Below are 21,208 nucleotides of genomic sequence, written 5' to 3'. Positions count from 1 at the left end.
AGATTTTACATTCTTCTTTGCTAATTTAAATTACTTGTCAAGCATATCACTAAAATGCAGCTCAAAAAGAGTAAGAGAATTAGGCCCTGCTTTGGATGTCCTTGCAGCTAAGGCCCATTGTCACCCTTAATGCATTGTGAGAATTTTGTGTAGTTAAAAATTGCCATTTGAGAATTGAACGCCAATCAGAACAATGCATTCAACAGATGAATTTTTCCAAACAAAGGGACAATCACCCAAATCCACCTGGGTGAACATAGGCCTTCAACTTAATAATATTGAATTTAAGTGATTTCACTGTTAAGCAAGATGTCTTCCTGGTGATGTAAAACACCAGTTATACAAATTTTGAAATCCACTAAGTGTGTCTACTTTGAAACAATGATTTGTTCAAAAATGTTATTAACAATTTTTCCTCAAGCCTGACTGGGCTCTGAGGCAATAGCTATTGACTCATAGGCCATGAGGGCGAGGGAAATGAAATAATGTTTTAGTAAAATCCAACTAGTTGGCCAAAAATATTGAGACAAAACAACTTTAGCTAGTTAAAGCTAGACTTAAAGCCATCGTTTTACCTTTCAAAGCCGTCGCTTTTTGCTACTAGTGGGCCATAACATATAGGTAGCCTAGTAGTAGCTCAACCAATCACATTGCAGCATTGATAATAGGCCACTAGTCAAATTTTACTAATAAAAAATAGACATGTTCTACACATTTAAATTGAAGGGATATAAGCTTGGAGTGTCAAAAAGGCTAGCTTTACACCTAGAGGAAGAAGATGGAAAGGAAGATAAATGTGATTCAATATTGTAAACTTCCTGTCATGTATAATTTCTGTCCTGTTATTAACAGCTTGCAAAGTAATGTGGCAAAATCAATCATCATTATTAATTGATATATTTCTAACATATAACCAACTCTTCAGACTTCCTGGTGATATGGAATAATATTGAAGTACTGCCAGTAGCTGCATGAATATCACTTTTGAATATTTTGTTACGAAACTCTCAACAAAAGACAAAACAGACAAAACAATAGGACTTAAAGGAGCTTAATTGGGTTTATCTTCCTTAACAGCCCTTGTACTAGCCTGCGAAAGCATCAGATTCCAGGTTTTTCCGATGGAGATCTATGTGATGACCAGAAATAGTCTGTGGTTCCAGGCTACCCTAATTAGTACTAGAACAATTGGCAGCCAAACTCACACAATTTGAACCTCAGTATCAAAATTTATGTGATATGTGTGAGATCGAAATTTATTATTCTTTGTTTCCCTTTTTATCTACAAACTTGTGAAGCTGGTAGTATATGTCCTAATTCCAGAACAGCGAAATCACTTAGGAACGTGGTCAATGTATTCTTGTTAATGCACTACAAACATTGACTGTGTTTGGCTTTGCAGGTGATATTTCTTCTGTAAATTCTGGTGCTTCCAGTGACAATCCTGGCACCTCAAGTGTCAACGGGACCATTGGAATTTTTCCAAAGGAGCAAAAAGGTGCTTGATGGTGCATTACAGGTTGGTTGCTGTGGACCTCCACTGATTGGTTCATCTAAAACGTTCTCTCTCGGCTGTACTGCAGCATGGTTTTGTTCACTTCTTGACGTGGAGATCATGTTAACCTCTTCAGCGAGATTGTTGACAGCATTTTTCATTTTTTGGTGGTATGAGCTCCACCAACTGCGTATTTGGATTTCCTTTAGGGCTTTAATACCACGCTGCCTCATTACCTCGATTGCATCCTTTGGGTTTGCACGAATTCCCTGGGTAGCTTGACGTTCGTAAAATTCTATCATTACTTCTTTTTGTGCCAAGGTAGACGTCACGTGTTTTCCACTGCCTTTCTTCAAGGCAAAGGCGGGTAACGGCTGCTTCTCACTATGAGGATATCGCTCTACTCTGACTCTGTTTGCTGTGATGAGAGAATCGGCTGCATGCTGAACAAATTGATGCTATAAATAGCAGCAGGTACTCTGGGCTGGGATTGTACTCTGGCCACTGGTGTTGACTCTTGCTGGATAGTGGCTCCTGTCGCACCAGCAAGTGGGCTCGTTCTTCCAGACAGTGCTTGCAACTGTTGCTTAGTTCTCTTGAGCTCCTTTCCCACTGCTGCCAACGACCTTGCAACCAGACCTCCAGCATGTTTTCCTTCTAGTGGAAAAGTGAAGCTCTGTTACGAGTTCGTTTTGTGAGTGGCGAATAGTTCGTAGTCTAAACAGAACGCAGGGTTGTCGGAACAACAACAAGGTTATTTATTCCAAATGAGCGTAGCAAATTCAACACAAAACTTCACAACAAGCACACGCTAGGCTTGTAAATTACAGTTCGCCCTCTGTCACACTTGAATAAACACGGCCTCTGCCAAATATACACACGACCTCTGTCACACTTCAATAAACACGGCCTCTGCCAAACTTTACACGTGACCTTTGTCACACTACGATAAACACGTACTCTCTTCTCATAAACAACAACCTCTCTAAAAGCTAAACCGATTTCCTTATATACTAATGAGCGTAAGATTCTAGAACTTTCCGGCGCAACTAAATAAAGTAACATTACAATATAAATCTATTTACGGGATCATACGTAAACGGCTTCAGAAACTGCTTAGTCACTATGATGCAAAACTAATTAAATATGCGAGAATATTCTAGACTAAATTAGCATACGGTCACGCAACAATTTTTCGTAACATAACCCCCTCTTGAGAAGAAATTTCTTAAATTTCTACTAACGACGAAAAATTAATTAAATAGTGCAAAGAGAGGAGGTAGTCCAATGTCTCTAAAGTTATTCCTCTACTCTGCTCAGATAATCTGCTCCTACATTCTCGGATCCCTTGATAGCCTCAACTCTAAAGTTGTAGCTCTGAAGAAACATAGCCCAACGCATGAGCCGTCCATTAGCGAACTTCGCACTGTTGATATACTTCAGTGGTTCGTGATCAGTTTGCAGTACAAAGGGAACTCCGTATAAATACAGGTGAAACCTGTTGAATCCCCACACAATGGCTAAACACTCTTTCTCAATGGTTGAGTAATTACGCTCCGCACTTGATAATTTCTTGCTACCGTAGCAAACGGGGAACAGCTTGCCATCATGTTCCTGCATTAGTACAGCACCAATACCACTGTCGGAGGCATCAGTCCGCAGAAAGTAGGTTTTCTCTGGATCTGGCAGCCGCAGGATTGGTTCTTTTGTGAGGAGGGCCTTAATACTCTGATAGGCTTTCTCTTGTGCCTCGCCCCATTCGACTTTGTTCGGTTGACCTTTGCGCGTGAGGTCTGTCAGCGGGGCAGCTAAGGCTGCGAAGTTGGGAATAAAATCTCGATAATATCCGGCTAAACCCATGAACGATCTTATCTGCTTCTTTGTAGTAGGTCTTGGAGCATCTCTAATCTTTGCCACGTTGTCTTGATGAAGACCAATTAAACCTCCCTCCAAACGATGACCGAGAAAGTCAACAGCGTTAACTCCAAAAAGACATTTAGTCGGTCTTATGGTCATTCCAGCTGCTAATAATCGTGTAAACAACTCTTGTAGTATCTTGATGTGTTCTTCCCACGTACGGGTGTGAACCAAAATATCATCCCAGTAAAACTCTACGTTATCCATTCCATGCAATAGCTTCTTCATGGCTCTCTTTAAGATCGCTGCGGAGTTGATCATACCAAACGGCATCTTCAGGAATTCGTATGATCCGTCAGGCGTCACAAAAGCGGTCTTTGGTATGTCTTCCTCAGGGATAGAAATTTGCCAGTAGCCCTTACTCAAATCAATTCTTGTGAAATACTTGTCACCATTCAACTTCTGGAACAAATGCTCGGCAGTCGGCATAGGTCCAGGGTCAAACACAGTTAATTTGTTCAACTTCCGGTAGTCCACGCATATCCTATTTGTGTTGTCTTTTTTCTTAACAACCACGACAGGTGAGGCATATGATGAACTTGACTCTCTTATAACTCCCATCTTCATCATGTCTGTAATATCCTTCTTCAGCGATTCTCTCAGGCTATACGGTACTGGGTAAGGTCTTGATCTGACTGGTTGATCGGATGTAAGTTTTATATGATGTTGAGCCAAACTTGTAGTACCTGGAGCTTCTGTAAACAAGCTTTGAAACTGACTTGCAAGGTCTTTGAACTCTGCTCTTTGCTCATCAGTAAGGTTATCTCCAGTAGCCACATCTTTGATTGACTCTTTAGCGACATATCCACCAATTTCTAAAAAATCAACACCATCCACAGGATCAACTTCTTCTGCTTCATTTTTAGCATGTCCGCTCTTACTAATGTCAGCGTTCACTTCGACAGCCACTGCTCCAACGGGTACAGAATCCTCTCGTTCAAAATACTTCTTTAGCAGGTTGGCATGGTAAACTCTCTCCTTTCCTTTGACACACACCTTATAATCAGTGAGACCCACTACTGCACTAACCTCAAATGGACCTTTCCACTGCATTAGAAGCTTGTTATGGTCGGTCGGTAGCAGTATTAATACTTTATCTCCTTGTGCAAACCTTCTGGCTTTAGCCTTACGATCGTAGTAATGCTTGCCTTTGTGCTGTGCTTTCTGAAGTTCAGTATGCGCAAGCTTGAGGGTATCTTCCAGCTTCTCACGTAGCTCCAACACATACTGGTAGCTGTTCTTTACTTCAGGTTCCTCCAACTCTTTCGTCCAGAGCTCTTTAAGAATAAACATCGGCCCTCTGACAGCTCTTCCATACAGCAACTCAAACGGCGAAAAACCAGTAGACTCCTGAGGAACTTCACGATACGCAAACAATAAAGCGTTGATGTAACGATTCCACTGTCTCGGCTGCTCGCTGCACAATCTCTTTAACATACTTTTCATGGTTCCATTAAACTTCTCCGTCAGGCCATTACACATAGGGTGATAAGGAGTCGTAGTGAGCTGTTTAATGCTCAACAACCGTGTCACTTCCTTCATACACTCAGATACAAATTGCGTGCCGAGGTCACTCAAGATCTCTTCAGGCACTCCTAAACGACTGAAGATATCCACCAACGCTTCCGCCACAGTCTCCGTATCAATGTTTTTGAGCGGGACAGCTTCAGGATAACGGGTTGCAAAGTCGACCAACGTCAATATGTATCTATGACCGTCTTCACTCGGGGGGCCAATAGGCCCAACCAGATCGATTGCTACTCTCTTGAACGGCTTGTCAATTAATGGCATCTTCTCCAGGGGAACCTTCGGTACAGAACCCTTGTTAACCGTCTTCTGACATACATCACATGACTTGCAGTAACGAGTCACGTCCCCTTGAATACCTGGCCAATAGAATGCGCTTTGAATCTTATCAGCCGTCTTCTTTATTCCCATGTGACCTCCCATGAGCGATCCGTGAGCTAGTTCCATGATCCGACTTCTCAGCTGCACAGGAACCATAACTTGCTTCAGGGGTTTACCATTATTCACGTAAGGGTGTTTGTAGACGCGGTACAAAACTCCACCTTTCACTTCAAATGAAATCTCAGCCTGGCCTCTCACAACTACATCATTTCGCTCCCAATATTTTTGTAAGCTCTCGTCATCATTTTGCATTTGTTTGAGCTTTTCTCTATCAACTACAGGACTTTCTTTAGTACTCGGTACCTTCAATGGGATACGTTCTCCGGCCTTCTTTGCTTGACCTCTCGTGGTTACAGCACACGCCTCTTGCACATGATCTTGCCAGCTTGGATCTGGGTCGTCAGCAGCTCTCGCGCCTGGTACATTACCAACAATTAAATCATAAACAGCATCGGGAAGACACTGCGCTTCCACTTGGCCCTTGAGATAAGGTGTATCAACGTCAATCTTTGCAATGGGCACTTTCCTTGCCGTGTTGTCGATGAGCAGCATAACATTAAATTCGCCAGTGAACTGATCCTCAGACACAAGATCCTTCTTTACTACTATTCCGCTACAGCCAGTGTCTCTCAGGACATCAACAGACTTCTCTCCAACTCTACCTTTCACTACAGGCATTTTACTTCTCACTCCAGACAAAGGTTCAACACAGGCGCTACTCAATAATGGAATCTTCTTACCACAGGCTAACAGCAGCTTCTCATCTTTCATACAGGACTTAACTTCTTCCGCTGTGGGTTTACTCTCAGTCTGCTGGACTAAGCAACTGGCGCTCACTTGACCACGTTGCACAGGGTTACCATCCTTACTTTGTCCTCCGGATCTCCGTCCACCTGATCGACAGTTTCTAGCTTCGTGTCCTTGCTTGCCACACAGAAAACACCTTTTTCCTATGGTTGGGCAGTTGGCGGCTCTATGACCACGAGCGTTACACCTAAAGCACTGGAGGGCTGTTGAATTAGACTGTGTGTTCTTGGCTTCCTCCCTCTCAGGCGGTAATACCGGCTTTCTGCTCACTGGGCTAAACAAATGCTTACCATGGGCCTCTAAGTACTGGTCAGCGATCTTTGCAATCTGCGCTAGGGTTTCAGGTGCCCTTTCTCGTAGGTGAATGGCCAAATCCTTAGGGCAGGAGTCAATAAACTGTTCTTTCACTATCAAGTCCTTTAGACCGTCAAAGGTTCGCTCAGTATCCGAAAGCTCTAGCCACCGTAACAGGTACCTGTCCAGTCGCACGATAAACTGGTCCGGACTTTCGTCAACTTCCGGCTTAGACGCTCTGAATTTACGACGATAGCCGTCTTCTGTGAGATCATATCTCTTCATCAGCGCAATCTTGACTTTACCGTAATCTCTAGCTGCTTCTTCAGATAGGCGTGAGTACACTTTGAGTGCCCGTCCAGACAACAGAGCACTGAGCTTTGATGCCCATCCAGTTCTATGCCACTTGGCTGTATCTGCAAATCTCTCGAACCTCTGCAAATATGCGTCCAAATCATCTTTACCATCCACGAACGCTGGAAGTTTCGGCGCTTTAGCTCTATCATCTCTCTCTGCGGTACGACCATCACCATTCGTTGCTGCTAACCTAGCAAGTTCCAACTCATGTTCTCTCTTGGCGGCCTCAGCAATTTCCTTCTGTCTCATGAGGTCAGCTTCATGTTGTAATTTCCTAATTTCTCTTTCCTGACGTCTCGCTTCCCTTTCTTCATCCTGGCGTCTGCGTCTCTCTTCCCTCTCTTCTTCCTCACGTCTCTGCCTTTCTGCTTTCTCTTCTTCCTCACGTCTTTGCCTTTCTGCTCTCTCTTCTTCCTCACGTCTTTGCCTTTCTGCTCTCTCTTCTTCCTCGAGCTTCTGCTCCTTTACTAACTGCCTTTGTTTTTCTGCTCTCTTCTTCCTCACGTCTTTCTTTTTCTTCTCTCTCTTCTTCCAACTTCTGTTGTTCACGCACAAATTCGAGTAGCTTTTCACCTTCTAGTCCAAACTCCTTACCAAGTTGCATAAGTTTCTCCATTTGACAGCGTTAGAATTCCAAGGCTCTTTCACTTGCTACCACTTGTTTCTACGGCACAGTTACTTCCTTCCGAGTTGCGATCCTTTCCTGGTTATCGGTAGACAACAAACAGTTCCTTGAATTCCACTCTCCCGGACAGGCCCCCAATGTTACGAGTTCGTTTTGTGAGTGGCGAATAGTTCGTAGTCTAAACAGAACGCAGGGTTGTCGGAACAACAACAAGGTTATTTATTCCAAATGAGCGTAGCAAATTCAACACAAAACTTCACAACAAGCACACGCTAGGCTTGTAAATTACAGTTCGCCCTCTGTCACACTTGAATAAACACGGCCTCTGCCAAATATACACACGACCTCTGTCACACTTCAATAAACACGGCCTCTGCCAAACTTTACACGTGACCTTTGTCACACTACGATAAACACGTACTCTCTTCTCATAAACAACAACCTCTCTAAAAGCTAAACCGATTTCCTTATATACTAATGAGCGTAAGATTCTAGAACTTTCCGGCGCAACTAAATAAAGTAACATTACAATATAAATCTATTTACGGGATCATACGTAAACGGCTTCAGAAACTGCTTAGTCACTATGATGCAAAACTAATTAAATATGCGAGAATATTCTAGACTAAATTAGCAAACGGTCACGCAACAATTTTTCGTAACAAGCTCCCAAACAAGGATATATCCTTGAGGGTGCCCACTTTCTTTGGTGCCTTTTCTCTGTCTATCAAGAGCTGAAAGCAGGATGTATTCTTGATGCTCTGCAAAAAACATTCAATTATTTATGGTTAGACATCTGCTGTGCAAACTCCAGGTCATTTTTTTCTCTTTGGACAGTACAGCATTACAACAAAAAGTATAATGCTGGAGTACACAGCCATTTGATTGCAAAGATTTCTACAGTGTAATAAACATGGCAACAGACATCTTAAAACAGGCAGGTGGTCACTTCTAAAAAAACTGCAAGGGCTGTTGGACCAAATTTGAGATGAGAGAGCAGAACTATCTGTAAATTATTGGTGAACTATCTGATTGTTATGCCATTTTTTCAGTAAATCTAATCACCCCCTTAGTTGCAAACTTGGCAGGGTGATTATTTCTAACGTAATTTATTGGATAACAGATGTACATGTGTTGTTCATCAATTGACATATTTTAAAAACTTGTTCTCAGTCCTCTGCTGCTTTTAAATTGGCTAATGCAGGGTTACCCCCCACCCCCAACAATGCATCTGGGAATAAGACAAGACGTATAAATAGTAATAATATCTTGTCCAAGGTTCTCTTAACACAAGTTCAGTTTTTGCAAAGGGACCTGGTTTCTTAGTGGTATGGAAATTTTTTTGCTCATTGAGGTTTTTCTCCGCGTACTCCGGTTTTCCCCTCTCCTCAAAAACCAACACTTCTAAATTCCAATTCGATCTGGAAAGTGTCCCCAATTAGTGCTCTGTGCTAAATACATTGACACTTAAATAGAGTGATTTATTTTTTATTTAATATTGTTACAGCTGATTTCATTGCTGTGTATAGACCCGGATTTTTTTTACATGATTCGACAATATGATTCGAGCGATAATTTACCAAGCTCATCGATGAACTCGCAAAATCATGAAGGTTCTGTACAAAGACTTGAGGTGGCGGGTGATTTATCACCAATATTTGTACGGGAGCTCCATAAAGGAAACAGCCAATGTTATTTTTACGAGTTTCAAAAATCCGTAGATTGTATCGGCAACGTGGCGAGGTAAACTGAAAGAGAAGAAAAGGAAAGAATCAAAGAATCTTGTCTTGTAAGCTCGTGTTTGTATTGTTTATGTTTGGTTTCTTGAACAATATTTTGACCAATATATGCTAGCATAAACGTTTCTTTGCCTGGTATCTGAACAGATAGAGAAGGCGATGGTTAGGAGCAAGCCGGAACTCTATATAGATGAATACCAAGACTGGTTTCACGCCGTTACAGGGACCCGGCTTAGCTGATTGCAACAATGTGTCAATCGATTGTGCGTCTTGGTTTTACGTACAAAAAGGCAAGTTAGACTTGCAGACACAAGATTAGCTGTTCTCCAGTCTCCAAGTTGTTTCCCACACGTACCCAGCGAACAATTATGTGGGCAAAATGGGCGTCCAAAACTGTTTTGCCCTCTCCCGCCTCAAAGTTGTTGTACTCAGCCTGTATCAAATCAAAGGTTTCATTCACTTCAGCCAATTAAGCCAAGAAACTGGTGTTGTGGTAATGCGGTCCATTGTCTGCAAATAAAATAAAATAATAATAAAAATATGTGAGCTCTAAATTTAGAGACCATGTTCTTTCACAGCATCAAACTAATATACTTTCATTTGTGTTACTGTTTGAAGTATCAATTTTGGACCATAATTTTATGCAGTCTGTACACCTTTAAATATTTCTGTTGTGGTTCAATAATTTTCTTATTCACTCAGAAACAGTGACTGGATATATTAGGTACATATACAATGGACAAGCATGAAGAAACATTGGAAATATGTGTGTATAATTAGGACCAATAAAGCTGATGCACAACAAGAACTACCTTTGTATGCACATTCAATTATTTTACATTCCTTTGATTTAAAGAGAAAAGTAAAAGGACTTCTTACTCGTCAAGAAACAAGTAATAGCTGCAGTATGAGAAACAAACCAAACTTCCCTTCAAACAAGTCCTCTCATAGCAGTGAGGTATACAATGCAACTCTCCTTTACATGTACTTGTAGCAATCAACTTTTACACCCTTGTATATGCCCACCTTCAGTAACTGGTGTGAGAGATATCACTTACCAGAGAACAAATAGACCTTGAATCCTGGAATGCAGTCTCAAGCCAGTGAAAACCAACATCAAGGGCACTCTGAATACACCAGGTGTCTTGTTTTGTGTCCTTACTCCATAGGTCTATCACCTCAGCAGATCCCTGGTCTGGCAATACTTGAGCAGTAACATAGAACCCATGGAGTGAGATGCCCCTCTTCCCTTTGATTCTCCCGTGTTCGCTTTCCTAATTCCAACTTCATCTTGTAGACAACTACTACAACACACTCACCAGGCTTCAAGTTTTTCAGGACGTATTAGTAATAGTCTGTTTGATGCTTTGTGCGCAAGAGGTGGGAGACATAATCCCAATGGGTGTTGACAGTTTTTTGAAGTTTCTGGTTGAGCTTTTCTTTTGCAACCCCACTGGATGATTCCTGGAGGGCTGATGTAAGATTGTCACAAGCCACATAAAACCCTGTCATTTCATGTAGGCTATCAGGGTGTTCTTCTGAACAAGTACCAAAAGCATGGGTAAGGCAAAGTTCCAAACATGAAGAATGCCTTTCTGCTAACTTTCTGCTAATGTTTGGTGGTTCCTCAACTGCCTTGCCACAGAAGCAGAGTCAATGTTGGTTGCTTCTCCTCCCAGGTTGGCAATTTCATGAGGAAGCTCACACATCAGATCAAAGTTTGTATGACCGTAACTGTCACACAAATTACACAGTCCTGCAAGCATGGTGTTCATGCGAAAGTTCTGTGGTAGGTGTGTGTAAATAAATGTCCTCTTGACACTGTTGGGGTTTACCAAAAGGTACTGCTGTACAATGCTCTTCAGGGAGTCTTGCCAATAACGTACAGCAGTTTCTTTGCCATCAACCAAGACTCCCCGACATGATGATGCTCTGGCAATGGCATCACAATTAAGAAATTGTCAGTTCTTCTTATGTTTTTGAACTTACTCGCTGCCTGCTGAATTTAAACTCACTTGGTGGAACACCACGACATCCAAACAGGATAGCATGGACTCTTGCTGCCGTGATAGTATTTGGGGAACATTGAAACAAATTTTGCAGAAAAGTGTATGGGTAGTCATGGGCCACAATTGAAAGCAATCTTCGTTTCTCGTCCCCATAGTGACGAATTCTGCCAAGCCTTTTGGCTGCTGCAACCCTTGAGTTTACATCCAGGGGGGTATCTCTAATTATAGCAATTTTGCTTTGTGTCTTTGTATTGCCAATCAAAAGTTTCTGTTTTTGTAACTTAGCATTGTCCTTGACTTGTTTGGTAGACTCTTTGTCCTTACATGCCTTGTACTCCTTTGCTAAGGTTCGCAGAAAATCGCTTTTTCATGAAATGGTTGTTGTAGCAATGAAAAGCCAAATGTTTGCTGCCAATTTCTACTTTGCACAATGTCCTCCATTAGTTTTATCAAAGGTGGTCCAGGTTCAAAGTGTACATACTTCATCGCCACTGTCTTAATTGTCTCAATTATTTCTTAACGTATGGCCCTTTTGGTTCTATCTTGGGCTTCTTGGTAAGGCCTCAATGGAGGAATAGGCTCTTGTGTTCCTCTTGATGCAAATGAATGTGAAGTAGCAGCTATGCTGTTGTTTGCTACATCTGATTCAGTGTTGACCTGAAATAGTTGCATCAGAAACGCTTCAGTCTCAAATGTTAGAATAAAGAACAAACACAAGTTATGGAGAGCTAGCAACAACAACATTCCACTTTCCCTCATTTTCATAGATTTATATATTTTTCATCCAATAAAACAATAATAACACCACGTTACACAGATACCATGTATAAACATAACACGTCTGGTAATTGCAATGGGACATATACAAGTCAAGGAAGCTTTCTAGGCGGCCAGACCTCCAGGAGAAGTACACTCCAATAGAAATAATCCACCACAACAATAGATTTAGCTATCTCCTGGAATAACAGGCGTGTTTTTAGTTTATAATTTACAACACTTGCACATTATATGAACTGGAGTCTTCAGAGATCAGAGAAGGAATATCATTCAATTCAAGCAACCTGAAACTAAAAATAAATAAATAAATTGCACTGTAGCTTACCGTTTGCATATCGGGTACCAAGTTAATCCCCGGGTCAGTTTCGGGCTGAACATGGTGTGAAGGAAAGCTACCCTCCTCCATTTGAAAGTCTCCCTGAAGAAAAAGGAAAACAGATTCAATTTACATCGAGAAATACAACTGAAGCTTGTTTCTTCATAGCAACTTTTTTTTCTTAGAACTGGAGATCACGGATTTGTGACAAGTTTCATATCCTCGCACAGGTGTGATAAATTGTGCTACGATTGCCTCAACTGTTAATTTTATCGTGTTCAACCCCAAATCCTCCCCCCCAGGTGATAAATAATGACCGATCCCTAACTGCCTGTAAGCGATCTTCATGGAAAATGTTCTCCATCAACGTATGAAGAACAGTGCACCCCTCTTGCAATGATTATCGATTCAATGCTTCAACTGGATTGGTGGTACATGGTCCCTGTTCGCAATCCTTGTCTTTCATTTCCTTAAAGGCCCTTGTAAACATTGCTAGGTGATTTAACCGACACCACCATCTGCTCCAATGCTTTAGTTTTTTCCAGTTTTGGTTATCAAGCTTGTCAAGTGAAGAAGACAGGTCTGTATCAATCAACGCCTTGGCATCCTGTAGTTTTCTGGAGCCCGATAGTACATTGAAAATCAAGTACACATTCTCTTTATCTGTTTCTTGTTCAATATTGAGAGCTAGGGATTTAAAGAAACGCGATTCAGCCTCGCTTTGGCAAACCAACTTACAAACTCTATTGACCGATCGTTGCCAATGAACACTGCATCCTCGTATGACTTTCCTGGCCAGTTCGTCACCGATGCATTGTTTTAGTCCTTTGTATTATGCATCGTCGAAGTCCACGAGTATAGACCTCAAATTTATGCCATTCATAAAATGGGTGTGATCCCTAAAAACCTTATTGAAAATCGAGGTTATCGAGTTTGCATATGTCTCGCTATCTTGCCTACTGCACATGACCCTAGCGACCGCGTTATACATGTACGTTTATTCATTGAAAGTTACAATGTTGAGGAGGTATGGAAAAACGTCATTACCACTGTAGGTCACATCCATGAATAGGTCTTCTGCTTTACTCAAAATAGATGATTGAAATGGCGACATAAAGAACACATACTTCCTAGAAGGCGTGAAAATATACTCACCTCCTTCCATCTGATACTGTCCCATCATTTTGTTAACTTGTTCGCTGATATTCATGTTTTCATCACAAAACTGGTTGCCTTCCACTTTTTTCCTAATGTTCTCAAATCCAAGAAACTCATCTAGTGGACGAAGTTCTTTATGACAAGATGTCCATTTACCAAGCGCCATCTTCCTCTCCCGCCTGACACGGTCAGCGTTGGCTGCAGGTGAACTGGCTTCAGCGGGGACATAACCAAGTCCATACCCTTTCATGATATCTTAACTAGTTTTAGTACTATCATCAGATACCACTTTTTGGATGTCTTCTTTGACTTTGCTCGACAAGATATGTGGTGCTGGTGTAGAGCGATAGTGTTTTGTGCCTGGCACAACCCCAATCCATCGCCTTCCATCATCACAGGATGGCCATATGTAAACCATGTGCGTGGGACATGCTACAGTGAAAACGAGAGAAAAGCTGCCTTTGAGATGTACCCATCGATTCACCTTTTGTCTGTTAGAGACAACGTAGGAACAGTCAGGGCCAGTATACTTCTTTACTCCTTCACAGGGCCCTCTTTTCACGTTTACTAAGGTATTCACACCATCAATAGCTATGTTGTGCTTTGCTGTTTGCGTGCCTCGTTTGGAAACCTGATTATCGTCCCAAATAAAGTGAGGTCGACTACTGGGGGCGAACTCAAACTTTCTACAATCTTTTATGAGGGCAAAGCTTCTTTGCTTGGTCTCAGAGTCTGCGTTGAAACCTGGGAATTCGTACTGGGACTTGTTTTTCAACTCAATTTGTTGATCTTCTCAAGAATTCCTTTATTGTTGGAAGATGATGATGCCCTCTCCCAGTCCTTGCTGTAGTGGCAACCCTCTTCTCCTTTACTTTTTGGTCTAGCGGATCGTTTCTTGGATCCAAAACGAGGACGTCATATGGAGAATCTAGGAATTGTTTCCCTATTCCAGAAACTTTGTAACACCTCCATATTCTTGGGAACGAGTTGCACCTTATTATATTTTATGTCAATGAACTGTAAATGGATAGCTTGTCTTAAAATCCTTGACCACCACCCATTAGAACTTTTAGGTCCAAAATTCTGCGTACCAGCGGAATATGTTTGTGTTTGCTCCATGATTTTTTAATTACGGGCAGTGAGAATGCATGTTTTTTGCTACCTCGTAGCCATCCAATTAGTACTTCCTCTTTTACCCCTTCCTTGTAAGCTTGCATTTGTCCAAGGTCTAAAACCGCCTCAATAAGAAGGCTTATTGCTTGCTTTGCATTAAGATCTCTTTCCTCTTTGATATCACAACTGGAACAACATTCATCTACACACTGCAAGTCCAGCTGGCCTTCTCCAAACTTCCTGATGATTTCCTCTCTCATATATCTTCCGCAGTATATAGAGTATGCCCAACGCCATGACTGAATCAATTGTTTGTATCTCTTCTTCTTCTATCTTTGAACAGTTTTTGGTCCAGTAAGCTAAGCGTTGGTCATCTTTTGACTCATTGACTAAGAGAAAACCATTGGCACTGTTACCACTTCTTCCAGCTCTGCCAAATTCTTGGATTAAGACGCTGAGGTTACGCATGCAACCCACCCTGAAAATATTGTCCACGTGTGGACTATGTGTGCCAACCTTGTATGACTCAGTGGCTACCAAAACTTGGAACTCTTTTGACCTGAAGTCAGAGTCAGTCTTCTTCTTAACATTGGCGTCATGCCCCTTTCATAGTAGGGTCTAACATTTTCTTTTCCCAAAAGCAACTTGAGTAATGACGTCATTAGTTCTACATCGCTGCAAAAATCCATGTAGACAATGGCATATTCCTCACCTGATATATTCTTTTTGTCCTTAGCACATTGTGACCAGATTTCTTCCTTCCTATTTGTTTTTTCATCTGAACTGGAATTCGTCTTCTTCCTTGATATAACGTATGATTTCATGTTCAACTTGATGTTGATACGATTGATCGAACTTTTAACGAGGACAGGATTCTTCAAATAATCAGCGCACAAACTCTCCAGCTGGGCCTGACTTACAGTGGCAGTTAGTGTCATCACAGGTACGCAACTACAACTTTCTTTAATTCCTTTGAAAAAATCGTAGTTTGACAGTTGTAGAACCACGATGAGACTGAGAAGAGCTCATTTATCAGCTTACGTTATCGTAATCACTAATGGATTTCCAGTACAACTACAAGGAAAACAACATCACCCGATCATCGTGACTCAAACTATTCCATTAGCATGGATACATTTATCAATCTGCGAAGCATACACTTGGAATAAATGAATCAGCATCACGCGTAAATGCCAGTATATGCATCTTGTTCTTATTAGTTTGCCTGAGTCACGAGGGGCGTGACGCACTCTGGCCGTGAATGTTTGTCATAATTACGTGCTCCAATCAAAAAAAGCAAATTTCCTGTAATTGCAGTAGTCGGAAAATTGGAATATCTATCTGTAAATTAACAAGTATTTGAAGAAACCGTAAAAGGTATTCATTCCAAATAACCTTATATGGTCGCATAATTTGCATTTTACTGCATTTTTCAGAACAATTGTCATTCTGGAACCATTTTAAGGTGATTCTTTCGTTCAAGAAGTTGAAGTGAGATTTACTCCAAACTTTCCCTGATCGTTTCCTTCCTTAGCAACAGAACGAGAATGTCATTTGAGGACGCGAGAGCTCGCGGAATAGTCTGGACAACAGTCTATTTCGACTATGTATGGGTATTCTTGATGCGCCCGCCGTTGTCAACTGACGTTCCCATTCTGTTGCTAAATCAGCCTATTAGTGGTCTAAGTAATTGGTTCACTCCACTGATTTACATTCCCTTGCTGGGGGACTCACTCCTTTGTCATATAACAAAGATTACTTTGTTCGTTTTGACCAATATAATGAGTCGATGTTTGTGTCTCATTATTTTGTTACGTCAAAGTTGTGCTTCCTGTTTATGTGAAAGAGAGCATTAACCTATGGAATTCAATGCGTCCCAGTTGTAGTTGCATTAAATGGCTTTCTTTTTTTGTTAGATGGCTTTAGAAAACTCGCAGGATAGTCTGGCGGATTCCTCCAATGTTCCTTTGCCAGAGCCTACTCCAGAGGAGGAGAGAAGGCTCACAAAGAATCACAAAGAGAAAATCAAGAACCTGATAATGAAGAAGAACCAAGGCCACGAGCTGATATTCTCTGAGAACTAAACTGGGTCACAAGCGAGCCTTGAAGGAGGGAGGCTTGTGATGAGGCATTCAGGAGGGGAGGAGAAGCTGGATCACGTCAGTTCTCTCGAAGATCGAGGCAGCATAACAGAGAAAGTAAGTATGTCAATCCATACACTAATATTAACCAGAATTAAAACTAATTTCAATTATTTTCTTTCACAGGGAGATGTTATAATTGTGGCCGTCTGGGCCACATCAGAAGTCGGTGTCCTGCTGCAAGAAGAAGTGCGCCTCGCAGTGGCACCACATTAATTTTTAACGCAAAAACAATAAATGTTCACCAATCCGCATAGATAATTTATGTGGATTGGTGAACATTTACTGTTTTTATACTACATTTACTGTATACTTTTAGAGATGTCTCGCGTCCAAGGGATGTAGCGTGTACAGTTTAAACTGTATACATAAACCAGTATGTGACTTTTCAGGCCAGTAACTAATGGCCTAATTTGAAACTGCTCCTAATACATACTGCAACATTTTAGGCCAGTAACTAAAGGCCAAATTTGGATCCACTTATATTACATACTGTGACATTTTAGGCCAGTAACTACTGGCTTATTTTCCATCGGTATTTTAACTCATATTGCAACATTTTAGGCCAGTTTGCCGTCGGTATATTAACTCTTATTACATATTGCAACATTTTAGGCCAGTAACTACTGGCTTATTTGCTGTCGGTATGTTAACACCTACTACATACTGCGACATTTTAGGCCAATAGTTACAGGCCTAATTTGCGTCTGTTGCATAATATAATATACAGACCAAAGTTAGTCGCCTAAAATGTCACAGTATACAGGGTGTTTCAAAAGTTCGTGGACATTTTAAAAAGTCTATACTTTGTCCAGATTTCTTATATTTCTCTCCATTTTCTTGCAGATATTAACAAATCTTATTGTTTATCGATTTTCAGAACTTTTGTATGAGTCAGATAAAAAGCCTCGTTGAAATAAATATTTTCCCGCCAAAAGGTGCAAATCTGTGTCATGTGTGTTTCTGTACTTTCCCGCCATTTTTGTTTGTTTTCAGTAGCAACTACATACTGTAGATTTTCAACGTCTTGATATAATTTCTAATTATGAACCCTAAAAAAGCAGTCTATTTAGGAGCACAGGCAGCAATTCTACGATCATCTGGAGTATCTGTTCGAGAAACGGCTAAAATACTGCAAAAAAGCAAGAGCTGGGTAGCGAAGTGGTCAAGTTCACAAGAGTTTTACGACAAGCCAAGAAGTGGTCGACCATCAGTCCTTGACAGAACCGCAAAGAAAGTTATAGAAAAAGCAAAGTATAAAAGAGGAAATTCTGCAAGAAAAATCAGCAAACAACTGAAGAACAAAAGTCTGCCTGGATCTGCACCAACAGTGTGGAGGTATCTGTCAAGAAAAGGATGGAAACCTTTGAGACGAAAAAAGCTTCCACTTCTGAGCAACAACCAGAGGAAAGCTCGCTTAGTATTCGCTCGTAAATATCGTAAATTTACAGCAGATGAATGGGAAAATTTTCGCTTAGCGATGAGTGCCCTAAATACCTTTTTCATCTTCCGAACCCTAAAAACGATATCGTATGGGGCTCACAGGAGAGTCAAGTTCCGCCATCGTACCAAGTTAAAGGAAGCGCCAAATGGATGGTTTGGAGTGGCATGACAGGCCGCGGCCTTACTTCCCTACATTTCATCCCGCAAGGACAAACTGTAACGGCAGAGTATTATATCACAAAAATCCTTGAGAAAGAAGTGAAGCCCCTTTTCAGCCGAAGATCTACAACAGAAGAGCCTATAAAACGAAAGCTTTTCACGAACAATAGCAGTGCGACTTTCGTTCAAGATGGCGCACCAGCTCATACGGCGAAAGCAACACAGCAGTGGTGCAAGAGAAACCTCCCGAATTTTATCCAAAAAGATGAGTGGCCAGCAAATTAACCTGACCTTAACCCCATTGAAAACCTATGGAGCATCATCGACGAAGCTGCATACAGAGTTCCGATCCCCAAGACGATGGGAGGACTAAAATCAAGGTTACGGCAAGCCTGGCGGAACATACTGCTAGCAAGCCTAAGGGAGCTAGCTCGTTCCATGCCGCAACGGCTCAAAAACGTTATACAGAACAATGGGGGGCACTCTGGATATTGATGTTTCAACAGTGGTCAAAGGAAACAATGTACATAAAACTGGAAAACCTTCATTAATATCGGATTCCTAAAACTACCATTTATTTGTATTAAAAAAAGTGTCCACGAACTTTTGAAACACCCTGTATATACTGCGATAACAACATATTATGTCGTTCTCTAAACGCCCCCCATAAAGTTGCCTTCATGCCGAATTATCAAAATCTTTCAGTTACCATAGTTATCCCTCTATAGGAAACTCCAGGTAATACATGTAATAATGTATGGCCATAATTTTCAAAGGCACAGTTTTTAAATTATTTTCATTTGCAGTACCAAGGACACGGGAATCACACTTCAAGAGTTCAGTGCATTTGCCCAAAGTCAGTATCCCCAATTTGATGTTCTGGAATCCAACTGGATACTTCATGTCCGACAGAATGCAGTGTTATTTTGGACCCAGAAGATGGACTTTTGAGTAAGCCATCTACTTAAATTCAGGCATTGCAAAATTTCTTTATGTGCAAAGAAAAATTGCATCAGTTGATGCAGCTGTTGCGGTTTTGTTTATTTTGAACCAACAAAAGAACAAACAAAAATCAATGCTATGTGATGAAGGATTTTAACTTTGCATCTTTATCGAACATTTACGTGATTCAATGTGATTACTGGGTGTGCTTGTATACATGCATTTAAACCAAAATAAAGGGGTGTACATAGTTAAACTGCTGAACATAAATTGGTTGCCTTTGGGGGAATATCACTTTTGCTGCTCTAGCTGGAAGCTATATATTTTGCATGTATATTTACTAAAGTGCATAGGCCAAACATAGCTATTCTTTTACCATCTGATTATCCAACGTCCCTCCTCTACCTGTGAGGATAATGGATGACCCGTATGGCTATACCTTGAATGGAAGAGCAGTTATTACTTCTTTCCAGTAAATAGACGGTAAGTCGTTTTTTTTTTTATATATATATTTATTCATGTCAATGCATTTTTCCTCGTTGATATTAATACACTCAGTCAGCATTGTAACATGATGATGTTAGTAAAATTGTATTTTGGCCTTTCTAACTCTAACACAAAAAGGGCTGTGTTCCCCTAATTTTCAGTGGTCATTGTGAATTTTATTGAAACTGCACTTGAAATTTTCCTAAGAATATCAAAGATGGTTCTTCGTTGCGACCACTCCGTGGTTGTCTTTAGTACAGATGTTCTTGACCAAAAAGCTATTTCCCCTGGTGCCTGCTTATACCAAGTAAGCTTATTTGGAATTTTACCTTCAATATCAATTAAAGATGCAGAGAACATTTCGAAGGATGGATATAAGACCATGCTGGAGAAGTTAATTCAGATGTTCAAAGATGGCCACTTAAGGTGGTCCATATGTGTGAACGAGAAAAAAAACTGCCTTCATTCTCTGTCATCTGAAAGGGCATACACATCTATAACTTATGTGAAAACATAAGGCTTTACTTTTTACTGGTTTCACCGTGAGCAATGTTAAAATATCGTCGTCAAGGTCGCCATCGGTCTCAAGTGGCAGCCAGCGGAACCCACAACCTTGCACAATTTGTTTCTGTCAGTGGGAGTCCTAATGAGACCTCGCGTGAAATCACACTCATTCGCGCGAAACAGTGTGACAAGAGAGCCATATTTTGGTGGCTGGTAAGTTCACTTTCAGTTTCGTTTATAGAACATTAAAATTCAAACTAATCCAAATACTCTGTTTCAAAAAATCTCCTTCGAAACAAAACTAAACAAAGCGCTAATTCCGATCATAGAGAGTGTAAGAATGCTGGGGTGAGTGAGATTATTTAAACTTGTTTTGCCTGGCTTGTGAATGATTCTCACAAATATTTGTTATGTCAACTTGCAGCTTTGATTTGCCAAAGCGTCCACGACAATTGCTGGCTGAGGCGAGAGAAATGTCGGGGAAACCCAACGTTCACAACAAAGAAATACGTTCATTTATTTATCGTGTCATGTACACGTTTCTGGCGGTAAGCAAGGTCATTTTCTGGCTTTACATCAGTCAGCTAGTCAAATATTCCTTTTTTGGAATGAAATGTTCCTATTCGCCTGATACCCATCATTTTATGAGGGATATGTTGTTCAATATATCTTGGAGAAACAATTTCACTGAAATCGGATGTGCAGCCAGAAGGTGAGAAATTTTGTACTCTGTAGAGCGCACGTGGTCGAAATTATCTTATATAACATAAGATTTATGAGCCAAACTGCCATTTTTCAGAGCAGGAACAAGTATTCCAGAAAGACCCACATATTTCGTTCTCCTAATTTGTTTATTTGGCGTCTCTTAGTAGGAGAAAACAGATTTAAATAAAATCCAACAATCAAACAAATCATAATCAAAGGGTGTAGGAGAGTGTCTTCATGTTGTTGAGGGGAGGGGTCATAACACAGTGCACTCTACTATTACTAAAAAGTAATATATCTGTTTTGTATAATG

The 21,208-nt window shown here is 40.9% G+C and overlaps 2 pseudogenes; both read right to left on the bottom strand.

Annotated features, from left to right (window-relative positions):
* Positions 1 to 1,452: 1,452 nt before the first annotated feature.
* Positions 1,453 to 13,652, bottom strand: LOC146465206 (uncharacterized; annotated as a pseudogene).
* LOC146465207 (uncharacterized) lies at positions 2,795 to 7,394 on the bottom strand (annotated as a pseudogene).
* Positions 13,653 to 21,208: the final 7,556 nt, after the last annotated feature.

The sequence above is a fragment of the Pavona decussata genome, unplaced genomic scaffold (genome assembly GCF_977016875.1).
Source record: "Pavona decussata unplaced genomic scaffold, jaPavDecu1.1 SCAFFOLD_156, whole genome shotgun sequence".
In the NCBI taxonomy this organism is placed as follows: domain Eukaryota; kingdom Metazoa; phylum Cnidaria; class Anthozoa; order Scleractinia; family Agariciidae; genus Pavona; species Pavona decussata.
Note: the sequence above shows the minus strand (reverse complement) of the source record. Positions and strands in the feature narration are given on the sequence as shown.